The sequence below is a fragment of the Elephas maximus genome, chromosome 27 (genome assembly GCF_024166365.1).
Source record: "Elephas maximus indicus isolate mEleMax1 chromosome 27, mEleMax1 primary haplotype, whole genome shotgun sequence".
In the NCBI taxonomy this organism is placed as follows: Eukaryota; Metazoa; Chordata; class Mammalia; order Proboscidea; family Elephantidae; genus Elephas; species Elephas maximus.
This window is the reverse complement of record NC_064845.1, coordinates 9,933,180-9,946,620: the sequence shown is the minus strand read 5'-3', so window position 1 is coordinate 9,946,620 and position 13,441 is coordinate 9,933,180. Positions and strand designations below refer to the sequence as shown.

The following is a 13,441-nucleotide window of genomic DNA, read 5'->3' as shown; positions in this document are numbered from 1 at the left end:
CAATTAACATGACTTTAAATCTTTACATTTATTATAAACAGTTGTTGTTGTTAGGTGCCATCCGGTCAGTTCTGACCCATAGTGACCCCATGCACAACAAGCACCACCCAGGCGTGAGCCATCCTCATGGCCTTTGTTGTGCTTGAGCCCATTGTTGAAGCCACTGTGTCAGGCCACCTCACTGAGGGTCTTCCTCTTTTTCACTGACCCGCTACTTTACCAAGTATGATGTCCTTCTCCAGGGAATGATCTCTTCTGATAACATGTCCGAAGTACATGAGACGAAGTCTTGCCATGCTTGCTTCTAAGGAACATTCTGGCTGTACTTCTAAGACAGATTTGTTCATTTGTTATAAATACTTGTGATTATTATGTGTTTTATATAATTAAAATGTTTTTAATGTGTTCCAAAATATACAAATGAATATCTTGCCCTTTTGTTTCAAATCCTCTTTTCCCAAAGGTTATACCTCAGCATGTTTAACTCGATTGATGCAGCTAAGATACACAAAAACCTAGAAGCCCTAAGCTTTTCCATAACTGTTCCCAAACATTGGGTCATCGTCCTCAGCACACTAGCTCGGACAGCAGCCAGTTCTGCAAACAGCTAATCCTCGTTGTAACTCTGTCCAAAGCTTAGTGTCATCTTCCTATTTATTGGAACTGGATGTGATTCATGACCCCACCTCTACCAACGTGACGTGTAATGTTGGCCTGTTCTTGAATGTATCTCTTAGACTATTCCTGGAAATGATTTTCTCCACATTTGCTGGCTCGCTGTCTGAGCTGTCCTGAATATGTTTGGGAAGAGAGTTTTGATGTTTGGGGTCTGTGGACTGCCCGAGTGTAAATAACTGGGTCGTGTTCCTGGCCTCTAAGGAAGCTGGAACATGGCCTAAGAGGTTGCCTGATGGACACAGTCATGGAATTTGGAACCGGAAGGGACCTTAGAGACCACCTAATCCCAACCATTTCGAACAGATGCAGAAACTTCAGAGCCAAGAGGGGTCAAGTGGCTAACCCAGGGTCTCAGAGTGAGCTCGTGGCAAAACCCAGGCCAAAATCTAGTTCCCTCCTCCAAGGGTCACATTCTTCCCATGGCTCCGTGCACTCTTTCTAATCTTTGGCACACTCGCCCTGGTTTTAACCTAATAAAGAGGATGGACGATTCTCGATTCTAAGCTTTGGACAGGGTTTTAATGAGGATTAGCTATTGTTCTTTGTGATTGAGCAAACATGTGGCTCAACTCTAGTATCTGAAGAAAAGAAAAATAAAATAAAGCAAAACCAACTATATTAATTGTCAATGTAAAAGTGAGTACTGATGTAAATTAAATATTGGAAAGGATAAAAATGTAACATATGACAGCTGCTCGTATATCTTTGGGTAGCTTATAAATAGTCACTGTGTTCTTGGGTCATCGCTTTGCTGTTCCTCTTTATGTGATTAATTATGATAAAAAAAAAAAAAACCCATTGCTGTCAAGTCGATTCTGACTCATAGCGACACTACAGGACAGAGCAGAACTGCCCCATAGGGTTTCCAAGAAGAGACTGCGGGATTCAAACTGCCAACCTTTTAGTTAGCAGCCATAGTTCTTAACCGTTATGCCACCAGGGTTTCTGTTTATGTGATTAATTATGATAGAAGTACATATTTCCCCAAGCCCAGGGCTTGGAGAATTAGAACTGTCCCCTTAATTTCTTTCTTTTTTTTTTTAATCTGAGGGGGAGGGGGTGTTTTCTGTCATTGAAAAGGGAGATGTAAAGATGTGATTTGGGCAATATTTATTACCTCCCTAATGATTTTTTTTTTAATGATAAATTTTTATTGCAAATATCTATTAGATTATATTGAGCTTGTTTTAAATAGCAAACCCGTTTGTAGCACAGATTACATAATCCATATAAAAGCAGGCTTTAGATAAGTTACCAGTTCCATGATGTTTCTTCTCCTTCCTTCTCTTTCACTAATACTCACTTCCATGACTTGATAGATTCCTGTTACCTTCTTCATGGTTTTGAATGTCTTCCTTCTGACCCCATATAAGGATAGTTAAAACCCTTTAAAAGAAATTACAATAAATAACTTCACACTGAAGAGAAACGTAAGGTATAAAGTGCTGTTTTCCTGGGCTGTTTGAATTTTACCCATCCTAGAACCAAAGAAAGGAATCTGTAAAGGAAGCTGTCTTAGTTATCTAGTGCTGCTGTATCAGAAATACCACAAGTGGATGGCTCTAACAAAGAGAAATTTATTCTCTCACAGGCCAGGAGGCTAGAAGTCCAAATTCAGGGTGCCAGCTCCAGGGGAAGGCTTTCTCTCTCTCTTGGCTCTGGGGGAAGGTCCTCGTCATCAACCTTCCCCTGGACTAAAAACTTCTCAGGGCAGGGACCCCACATCCAAAGGACACGCATGCTTCTGGCTCTTCTTGCTTGGTGATAGGAGGTCCCCCTCCTCTCTTTCTTTTATATCTCAAAAGAGATTGATTTAAGACAGCACCTAATCTTGTAGATTGAGCCCTGCCTCATTAACATAACTGCCTCTAATCCTGCCTCATTAACATCATAGAGGCAGGATTTACAACACAGAGGATAATCACATCAGATGCAAAATGGTGGACAATCACACAATACTGAGAATCGTGGCCTAGCCAAATTGACACACATTCTGGGGGAACACAACTCAATCTATTAACAGAAGCCTATGGCAGCCTTCTGCCTAGAGGAAATTAGCTTGTTTCCTGGTTCTATGAGTATGCCCATACCTGACTGGCCACATCTTATGCTGGGTCCTCTGTAGAAACTACACTGGCCCTTTCTATAGCATAAGCAAAGAAATATTATCTTTATTCTTGTGCCTTTTGACGGCACTGGGTTTTTGGCCTAACAACTTTCTCTAGTTCCTGCCTCCCCACTTCACATTCTCTTTAAACCACACTAGTCACAAAAAAAAAAAAAAAAAAAACCGAAAATGCTTTCTACCTTAATGCATTCATATACATCGTATCTCTCCTTCCTCCAAGCTTGTACACTGTCTTGAGAGCAGCAGAACCAGCCAGTGCTCCCAAATTTTGCTTAAAGCTCTCTTATTTCTTTCCACAAATATTTATTGAGCTCCTACTATGCACCAGGATCTCTTCTAAGAACAAGAGCCAGATCAGTCAACAAAATATGCAAATAGCCTTGTGCAGTAAGTCATATCGTGCCATACTACCCTGAAGAAAGACAAGGCAGGTAAGGGAAATGTGGTGAGTGCATGCGTGTGTACGTAAATTTCAATAAAGTGGTAAAAGAAGGCCTCCCTAAGAAGGAGACTAAGAAGGAGTGCTGCAATAACAGCAATACTACGAGTGAGTGGTTTTAACAAACAAATATATTTTCTCACAGTTTAAGAGGTGAGAAATGAAAATTCAGGGCACCAGCTCTAGAGGAAGACTTTCTCTCTGTGTTGTCTCTGGGAAAATGTCCTTGTCTCTTTTCAGCTTCTGTTTCTTGGTTCCTTGGAGATCTCCATGTGGCATGGCTTCTTTTGCTGTTTGCTTAATCTGCTCTTTTATATCTCAAAAGAGGTTGATTTAAGACACACCAGGTACTAATACTCCCTCATTAACATAACAAAGAAAAACATATTCCCAAATGAGATTACAACCACTGGTATAATGTATTTTTATGCAAATTACATGTGCCTTCTGCATCTGTTTGCTGGATACACCCTCCCCTCATGAGGTTTTCATAAGCATGCTGTGCTGATTTTTTTCTTTTTTTTTTACATCAACATTTGACTTGGCAGTGCTTGTGAGGGTGCCTCATGGCGGGGAGGGCACAGACAACAAGCAAACGCAGATGGGGCACATTATTTGCAGATGGTGGTAGGATTTACAACACATATTTTGGGGAGATACAACTCAATCCAATCCATAACAGGTACACCTGTCCAAAGATCTGAAGGAGGTGAAAGAGTATGAGCGCCATGCGGTTTTCTGGGGAAAGATGATTCTAAGCAGAGAAAAAAGCAGAGAGATGTGCTCAAATGCAGAAACCCTGAGGCAGACGCATGCTATTTGAAGAACAGCAAGATGGTGCCACTTCCCAGAGCAGAGTGAGCGAAGGGAAACTAATAGATGATAAAGTCAAAGAGGAAACAGAGCCAGACAGGGTAGGGCCTCATAGGCCATTTTATGGATGTTTGCTTTTGTTATGAGTGAGAGCGGAAGCCATTGTAGATATTGAGCAGGAGACTGACATTTGTAGGTTGAAACTATCACCCAACCTGATGAGCTGAGAAACAGCCATAGGTGGGAAAGGGTCAAAACGGGAAGAACAGTTAGGAGGCTATTGTGATAATCCAGGCCAGAGATTATGGTGGCCTGGACTGGGGGGGGGGGGGGCAGCAGAGATATGAAGAAGTGGTTGAATTCTGGATGATTTTGAAGGTGGAACTAACAGAATTTAGCAACAGACTGAATTTGGAATACTAACAGAGAGGAATCAAGAATAGCTACAAGTTTTGTGGCCTGAGCAACTGAAGATTTAAGGTTACCATTTATAGGAAGGGGGAAGATTTGGGGAGGAGCCAGTTGGGATGAAGGACAGTGTCTATGAAGCATCCAAGAAATGGAAATATTGAGTAGGCAGTTAGGTATATGAATCTAGCAATAAAGGGAAAGGACAAGGCAAGAGATACAACATATAGATGGAATTTAAAGACATGAGACTAGATAAGATAGCCTCCTACGGATCAAGTGTAGGGTAGAAAAGGCAAGAAGTACATAAGACTGGATAGTCATCTTTTCATGGCTTTCTTCTTCCTAGAAACACAAAGTTGTTGTTGTCAGTTACCTTTGAATTGATTCTGACTCATGTCAACCCTTTGTGACTCAAAAAGAGCAGACGTATTAAATTAATTTCTTTCCATTTAACACGTAAGGTAGGATTAGCTTGTGAAAAGTAATTTTAGACATGTAGGTGGGTGGACACGCACACTCACATAATAGCTCTGAAGAAACAGAGGCAACGTTGAAGGGTCTGTTTCTGAAACTTGGCCCGTGATGAATATAACAGCCGTTACAGGCCTTGAGGCAAATCTTTCTTCTTGGGCCCAAGTCTGATTATTTGAGTGTGTGCTATGTATTTCCACGCTACAGAGCACAAGGAAATCTTGTGTAGTTTCATCACCCAGAGATAATAGATGACTGTTCTGATTTTTTGGAAAAAGTAAGAACAGCAAATTCTTGAAGATAATTCCATTCCCCCGCCCCTGCCCAATTCGTGGCTTTGTTTGAAACTTCGGTTTTAGGAATACCTTCCAGAAGGTGATTTCCTTTTCCTTTGTGAATTGTAAAATAACGTACTCCAGTCAAGAAAGATTTACTTCTTTAATGAGCCTCTGTGAAACCCAGGGGTTGCTTGAGGGGGACCCTTTTGTACCAAGCACTGTGCTGGGCATTTCACAAATGTCCTCATCTAATACTAATACCGAAATACTGGTATAGGGAATTTTTCCGTGTGTATGTGTCTGAGAAAGCGAGATTCAGAGAGGCTGAGTAAGTGGTCAAGTTATTAAAATAGGTCTTTGTTACTCAAATCCTGTGTTCTTTTCTCTGTTTACCGCACTGTGTATTTTTTTACAACTCTACCTTCCCATATTTCTTCAAAGATTCTATCTATGGTTAAGCCCAGCAGATCTTCCTGAAGTTGTAAGTCCCCCTGCTGTCTGTTTCTTCCCTGGAATCACCCAGATGACTAAGCATACATTTTAACACTAAATTGGGTGTTCTTGGGTGGTAGAAATGGTTTGCACTGGGCTGATAACCAAAAGGTTGAAAGTTCGAATCTATCCAGTGTTAGCTCAAGAGAAAAGCCTAGTACTCTACTTTTTTAAGGCCATAGCCATTGGAAACCCTATAGCATGCAGTTCTGCTGTGCCACATGAGGTTTCCATAAGTTGGAATTGGCCCCACGTTAAGAGGTTTTTAGGTTTTTGTGTTGACAGCATCTTCCCTTGGCAAACTCTCCTGTGCGTTCAATGTGCAACGTGATCAATGTGCAACAACGTAATCCTCATTGCTCTGGAATCACTGTTTGTTATCATTGCACAGACCTGGCATCTGAGGCACAGAAAAGTGAAAAAATGTTCTCAAAAAATCAGAGGCCAAAACATGGGTCCAGATTCTGTTCCCCAGTGACAATACCTGTCTTTCGGCATATCCTACCTGGTTGGGCTTTGTAGACGTTTAGTGAAAGGATTGTGCAATTTAGTGAATCAGATGACTTCTTGTATTTGTGCACATTTCTCTGCCATTTGCTTCCTTGGCCTCCAGAAACCCCAGACTCATTTGATTACCCTTTAGTGTTTTTTTTTGTTGTTGTTGATCCACCTTATTATTCCTAGGCAATGAAGAAAAACTGTCTTAAGACATGAGGTTTTAATTTTGATGACTCTAAAACCAGAAGACGTAGCAGCACCTAAATTCGCGCCTTTCAGCAAATATAGATTGGCAAAGATTAAAAAGATGGCTCACACTTACGTGCTGTTGGTAGAAGTGTAAATTGGTACAAAAGTTTGGCAATACCTAAAACATATTAAATTTGTGTTCCCTTTCATCTAGTAATTCCACTTATGGAAAGCTACGCTCCAGATATGGTCACATAGCTATGAAATCAGGATATCTGGGCAGGGTTATTTGGACCAGAATATTTGTTTATCGTAGCATTGTTGAAAGAGCGTTCTTACATGGCTTTCTAAAAGAAAAAGAGTTAGCTCTGAATTTATTATTTTAACTAATGCTACAAGTTTTGTTCTCTCTATGTGAAAAAATTTGAAACCATAGTTAAGTGAGAAAGAATGAAAAAAAGTGTGTATTCTCGATGCTACAACCTGTAGAAGGAGCCCTGGTTGCACAATGGTTAAGCACTTGGCTGCTAAACAAAAGGTCCGCGATTCAAACCAACCAGTGGCTGCACGGGAAAAAGACCTAGTGACCTGCACCCATAAAGGTTACAGCCTAGGAAACCCTATGGGGCAGTTCTACTTGTCATATACGGTCACTATGAATTGGAATCAACTCAGTGACGCCCAACAACCCCCCCATAGATAAACATTATTAATTTGATGTGTTTCCTTTTAGTTCTTTCCTGTACACGTTGTGTACCAACATGATTTTTTTCTGCTTTTCCCGTATAACTTTATAATGTTAGCATTTTCCTTTTATTTAAACTTACTGTAAGAATTATTTTTAATAACTGCAAGTTTCCCTATTATATGGGGAGATACAATAAATTCAGCTTAACTGTCATGTAAGATATTTAGTTGTTTCCAATTTTGCTTTGAAGTACTCTGATGGCGACTGGCCAAAAAGTGCCTACACTTTCCTTTTTAAAATTAATTTCTGTCCCATGTATCCTGAAGGATAAGTGTCAAGTCAGTTCCCTCTAATTTGTTTCTGTCTTGGTGAATCACCTTTATGGTTGGAAGAATAAGTCAAGAAGTTACTATCGTTACAGGAAATGCACATTTTTCTTTTTATTTCAGCAAAGCATCTGGTTTCAAGGTATAATTTTAGAGTGGCACATATTATATTATTGGAATCTTTTACCAATACGTAGTATGGTATCTTGTACGACCTTAGACTCTGGAGTCACCAAGCCTAGGTTTGAACCTTGACTCCAGTAGCTGTGTAGTTTTACATAGATTTTTTATCCACTCAGAGCTTCCGTTTTCTCATCTACAAAACAGTGATGACAAAAATACATACCTTAAAGTCTAGATATAAATATTAGAGATGATGCAAGGCACAGAACTCAACGCATAAACCAGTTGCCCTCAAGTTGGTTCCGACTCATGGCAACTCCATGTGTGTAGAGTAGAACTGCGCTCAATAGGGTTTCCAGTGGGTGATTTTTCAGTAGATTTCTGGGACTTTCTTCCCAGGTGCTTTTGAGTGGACTCAAACCTCCAGCCTTTTGGTTAGTAGCTATTCACTAAACTGTACCACCCGTGGACTAAATTCAACACGTCATTGTCGTGTGCTATCAAGTCAATTCCAACTCATAGAGACCCTATAGGACAGAGTAGAATTGCCCTGTAGGGTTTCCGAGGCTGTAATCTTTACAGGAACAAATCACCAGATCTTTTTTTCCCATGAAGCTGCTGGTGTATTCAAACCACCGACCTTTTGGTTGGCAGTAGAATGTTTAGCCATTGCACCATCAGGGCTCCTTGTTCAACACATACCAAAACCCAAAAACCTGTTGCCATTGAGTCGATTCCAACTCATAGTGACCCTATAGGACAGAGTAGAACTGCCCTTAGAACTTCCAAGGAGTGGCTGGTGAATTCAAACTGCTGACATTTTGGTTGGCAGCTGAGCTCTTAACCACTGCGCCACAAGGGTTCCAACATAAAAAAAAAAAGGTGCTTAATAACAGATAGTCATCATTATTATTGTTACTTGTTGTTCATTATTCACACTCTTCTTCGATATTATTGCAGTTTTTGTTTTGTTTTCGCCACACTTTCTTCACTTCTAGCCAAGAATATTTTCCTCTGTTATAGACTGTATCAAATTTACATGTTTATTTTCTATAACTAAATCCTCCCTTCTCCTCCTCTTTCTCTTTTCTCCCCTTTCCCACCCCAAATATTGCTAAAATTTTAATTATGTGTTATCAAAATTAAAGTAAAAATGATGACAGATTCATGAGTTGCCAATTATCTTTCATATCTATACAGACTACCCATACCAACTGCATTTGAATTGATTCTGATTCATGGCGACCCCATGTGTGTCAGTAAAACTGTGCTCCCTGGGGTTTTCAATGACTGATTTTTTATAAGTAGATCACCAGGCCTTTCTTTTAAGGCACCTCTAGGTGAACTCAAACCTTTTAATTAACAGCCGAATGCATTAACTGATTTGCACCATCCAGAGACTCTCTGTATGGGTTAAAACCAAAAACTAAACCCGTTGCGGTTGAATTGATTCCAACTCATAGCGACCCTATATGGGTTGGTACTTTTTAAATTGGAACTACTAAATTACTAATTTATTTTTTATCTTTCAACATTTCAGTAAAATTTAGCACAGTTCTTCCATGCGTACAGTAACAAGGGCCTTGATCCATTAAGACTGAGTAGAAGTGTGGGGCATATAACCCTTCTAATTCTCTGGCTCACCTCATGAACAGAAACTTTAGTCTCAGTTTGAAAGTTCAGTGCAGACTTCAGAATGGAGAGGAGGGGAAGGAGAAAATTGATTTAACCACATCATAAGTTAATAATACCTGTTTAGATCTCTTTATTATACCCTGTGGTTTTCTGGATCCCTGACTTTGGGTTTTGCTTGAAAGCACTTTGTTTTTCTCAGGGAAAATACTCAAAAGATCATGAAAGGGCCACCCGTTATGAAGAGGCCTATTGTCATTATGAGGAGCCCTGGTGGCACAGTGGTTAAGTGCTCAGCTACTAGCTGAAAGGTCAACAGTTCAAACCCACCAGCCACTGTCTGAGAGAAAGACTTGACAGTCTGCTTCCATAAAGATTACAGCCTTGGAAACCCTATAGGGCATCAGTTCTACTCTGTCCCCTAGCGTCACTATGAGTTGGAATCAACTTGACGGCAACGGGTTTGGTTTGGTTTAGTTTATTTGGGAGGTGATCCTGGAAAATAGGAGTAAAGGAGTAGAAAAGGTGAGCTAGGGATGGTTGAAAAGCTTTGGAAAAGATGATCTAATAAGCAGTTTTTGGCTGTGGGCAATGGAAGCTCATCCCTGCTGGGGACCCAGTAAGGAACCATGTAGAACGTACCTCAGAGAAGGAGGCGGAATCATTCGCTGTCTAACTTTCATATCCCATTGGTCGAAGGTTGCCCCCAGGGTATCAGCTATTCTGCGCTTTGGGTTGTCCCTGTGTACAGCTGAGTGACATTCTGTAGATTTGGAAAAAAGCAGAGCAGAGAGACACCCAGCACCTGTGTGATAGGGGACTGGCGGGGGGTGCTGTAAGTGTCCACCATGGTTGTGTTATAATCACCTGGGCCAAGGAGATGTCCTGTGGTGCTCCAAAGCAGGTTCTACAATCCTGTCCTGCAGCTCTTCTTCAACTACCTGGTAAAAAAAATTCAACGATGCATCTTGGATACATTTCCAAGTGGGTACATGCACATGGGAGATATATATATAAACAACCAAAACCCACTGCCGTAGAATCAATTCCAACTCATAATGACCCTATAAGGCAGAATAGAATTGCCCCATTAGGTTTACAAGGAGCAGCTGGTGGATTCTAACTGCCAAACTTTTGGTCAGCAGCCAAGCTCTTAACCACTGTGCCACCAGGGCTCCATATATATATACACATACACACACACACATATATATATATAATTTTTGTTGTTGTTGAGAATAGACACAGCAAAACATACACCAATTCAACTGTTTCTACCTGTGCAGTTACTGACCTGATTACATTCTTTGAGTCGTGCAACATTCTCACTCTCCTTTTCTGAGTTGTTCCTTCCCCATTAACATAAACTCACTGCCCCGTAAGGCTCCTATCTAGTCTTTCCAGTTGCTGTTTTCAGTTTGATCCCATATAAATAGATCTTAAAAAAGCATAATGTTTAAGGCAGACATACTTTACTAGTTAAGCTAAACTGTTGTTTGGTTTTAGAGCCCTGGTTGCACAGTGGTTAAGAGCTATGGCTGCCAACCAAAAGGTTGACAGTTTGAATCCACCAGCCACTCCTTGGAAACCTTATGAGGCAGTTCTACTCTGTTCTATAAGGTCACTATGAGTTGGAATTGACTTGAGGCAATGGGTTTGGTTTTGGTCTATTGTTTGGTTTTAAGAAGACTTCAGGGGACATTTTTGGTTTAAGTTTTAAGAATGATCTCAGAGCAGTAGTTTTCGGGTTCATCCAGCCTCCATGTCACCATAAAGTCTAGAATCCATGAGAATTTGAAATACTGTTCTACATTTTCCCCCTTTTACACAGGATTTTCTATAGAATCTTTTATTAAAATGTAATGGTAGCTGGGCACCATCCAATTCTTCTGGTCTCATGGCAAAGGAGGCAGTTGTTTATGGCCACAATTAGCCACACATCCATATCTTCCTTCAATTCCTGACTCTTCTTCTTTCTATGTTTCTCCAGCTGAATAGAGACCAATTGTTGTGTTAGGTAGCTGGTGCTTTTTGTTTTTAATGGCATTAAATGAATATTAATGAATATTAGATGGAGCTAGCTAATCATTTGAGGCATACAATGCCAGCTTTTGTCTTCATTTTACTATGTGAAGGAACATACTGGTATGCTCAATAAACCTCCATAAAACCAAGTGTGATTATCTTCCTGTAAAGCACTGCTTCTCAAAATCTTATGTACACATGAATCACCCACAGATCTTGCAAAAATGCAGATCTGACTTAGCACGTCTTGGGTGGGACCTGAAATTCTACATTTCCAACAATTTCCTAGGTGATGCTGGTCCACAAACTGTGCTTTTGAATACAGGGCTCTAAAACCAAATAGCCAGAAGGAAACTTGTACATTGTGCAAGTAGTTTTTATAAGATTCTGGAACATTTTCTTAAAAATAGATGTATTTAACTGAGATTCAAGAGTATCTAGATTCCAGATACAAACTTGCTTTGGGACCGTTGTTGCTGTTGTTGTTAGGTGCCATTGAGTCAGTTCCAACTCATAGTGACTCCATGCAGAACAGAATGAAATTCTGCCCAGTCTTGCACCATCCTCACAATTGTTGTTATGCTTGAGCCCATTGTTGCAACCACTGTGCCAATCCATCTCATTGAGGGTCTTCCTCTTTTTCACTGACCCTCTGCTTTACCAAACATGATGTCCTTTTCCAGGGACTGAGCCCTCCTGATACCATGTCCAAAGTATGTGAGACATATTCTCATCATCCTTGCTTCTAAGGAGCATTCTGGTTGTACTTCTTCCAAAACAGATTTGTTCGTTCCTTTGGCAGTCCATGGTATATTCAGAATTCTTCACCAACACCACAATTCAAAGACATTAACTCCTCTTCAGCCTTCCTATTCATTGTCCAGATTTTTCATGCATATAAGGCAACTGAAAATGCCATGACTTGGGTCAGGCACACCTTAGTCTTCAAGATGACATCTTTGCTTTTCAACACATTAAAAAGAGGTCTTTTGCAGCAGATTTGCCCAATGTAACACATCTTTTGATTTCTTGACTGCGGCTCCATGGGTGTTGATTGTAGATAAGTCTTTCCAGTTCTCTGAGAACATTTTAGACATGATTCTTGTTCAGATTGCTTCCATCTTAGTATTTTATGACCCAATGTGTTCATTCTTCTGCTTTCAAAGAGAATATGCCTCCTGTCTCCTGAGTTGTATGCACATACGGGGGCAGGCTAGCATATAAAACTGAATTTAGGATATTCCAGGATCCCTGAGTGTTTACACTGTCCTCACTACTCTTATTAGTTGAAACTAGATGAATTAGATTAGAAACCTAGATGTCAGATAGATATCTCAGACTTAATGGATCCAAAAGAGAATTCTTGATTTCCCACTCAAATCTGGTCCTGCATGTCTTTGATCACAATAAACAGTAACTGTGTGGGAGAACAGGCAAATGTGAAAACACTGAGATCATCTTTGAACCTTCCTTTGTCAAATCCTTCACATTCTACCCGTCAGAATCTACCAGCAAAACAGGTCTTTTGTGTCTCCACTTTTCTGTGTAACACCATCTCCACTATTATGTTCATATTCGTTTCCCTCATCTATTGCAACAGCTTTCCAGCTAATGGGAACCCTGCCCCTTCTCTTAGCCCTCCGTTCTCTTACAATTTTATTTTTTCTTTATTGTTTTGTATCCAAAATATGCTTATTGGGATGGTTTCTCACATATCTTCATTCACGGTACTTTTATTATTGCTTCCATCTGAAGGAGCACCCTTCAGTAGACCTTACTTTTCCTCCTGAAGCCTAGCAGAGGACCACGAGGCAGCCAACGCACAGAACTACTGTTTGTACATGGCTAAAGGCCATGGTGATTTTATGGCATCCTGGGCATTTCACATCCAGGAAGTAGGAATCAGGGCTGTATGTGCATCAGATGCTTCTTCTTGTGTTTCTTCTTCTCCTCTGGACAGGAATGAAGAAGATCCTTTGCGAGAGGCATGGTTTTGTGAGGAGGTCATCACCACTGGAAAGGCCAAATTTATTTAAGAAATCACATTATGTCTTTCCTTCACTTAAGTCTTTAATACCTTCCAGTGCAATTTAGAATATAATAACAATTCCCGGCATGTAGGCCCAGCATGGTCTATAAGGAAGGCCATGTGATCTGGCCCCTGCCTACCTCTCCACTGCCTCCTAGCTCACTCTGCCCAACCACAGTGGCTGTTCTTCTTTACCTTGTACACAGGGAGCTAGTTCCTGC

General features: G+C 40.6%; 1 protein-coding gene and 1 pseudogene across 9 annotated transcripts in view; one reads left to right on the top strand and one right to left on the bottom strand.

Moving 5' to 3' along the window:
* Positions 1–13,441, top strand: part of RBMS3 (RNA binding motif single stranded interacting protein 3) — an 817,329-nt gene that overhangs the window by 464,875 nt on the left and 339,013 nt on the right. The window lies entirely within an intron of this gene.
* On the bottom strand, positions 12,928–13,180 carry LOC126068441 (40S ribosomal protein S27-like; annotated as a pseudogene).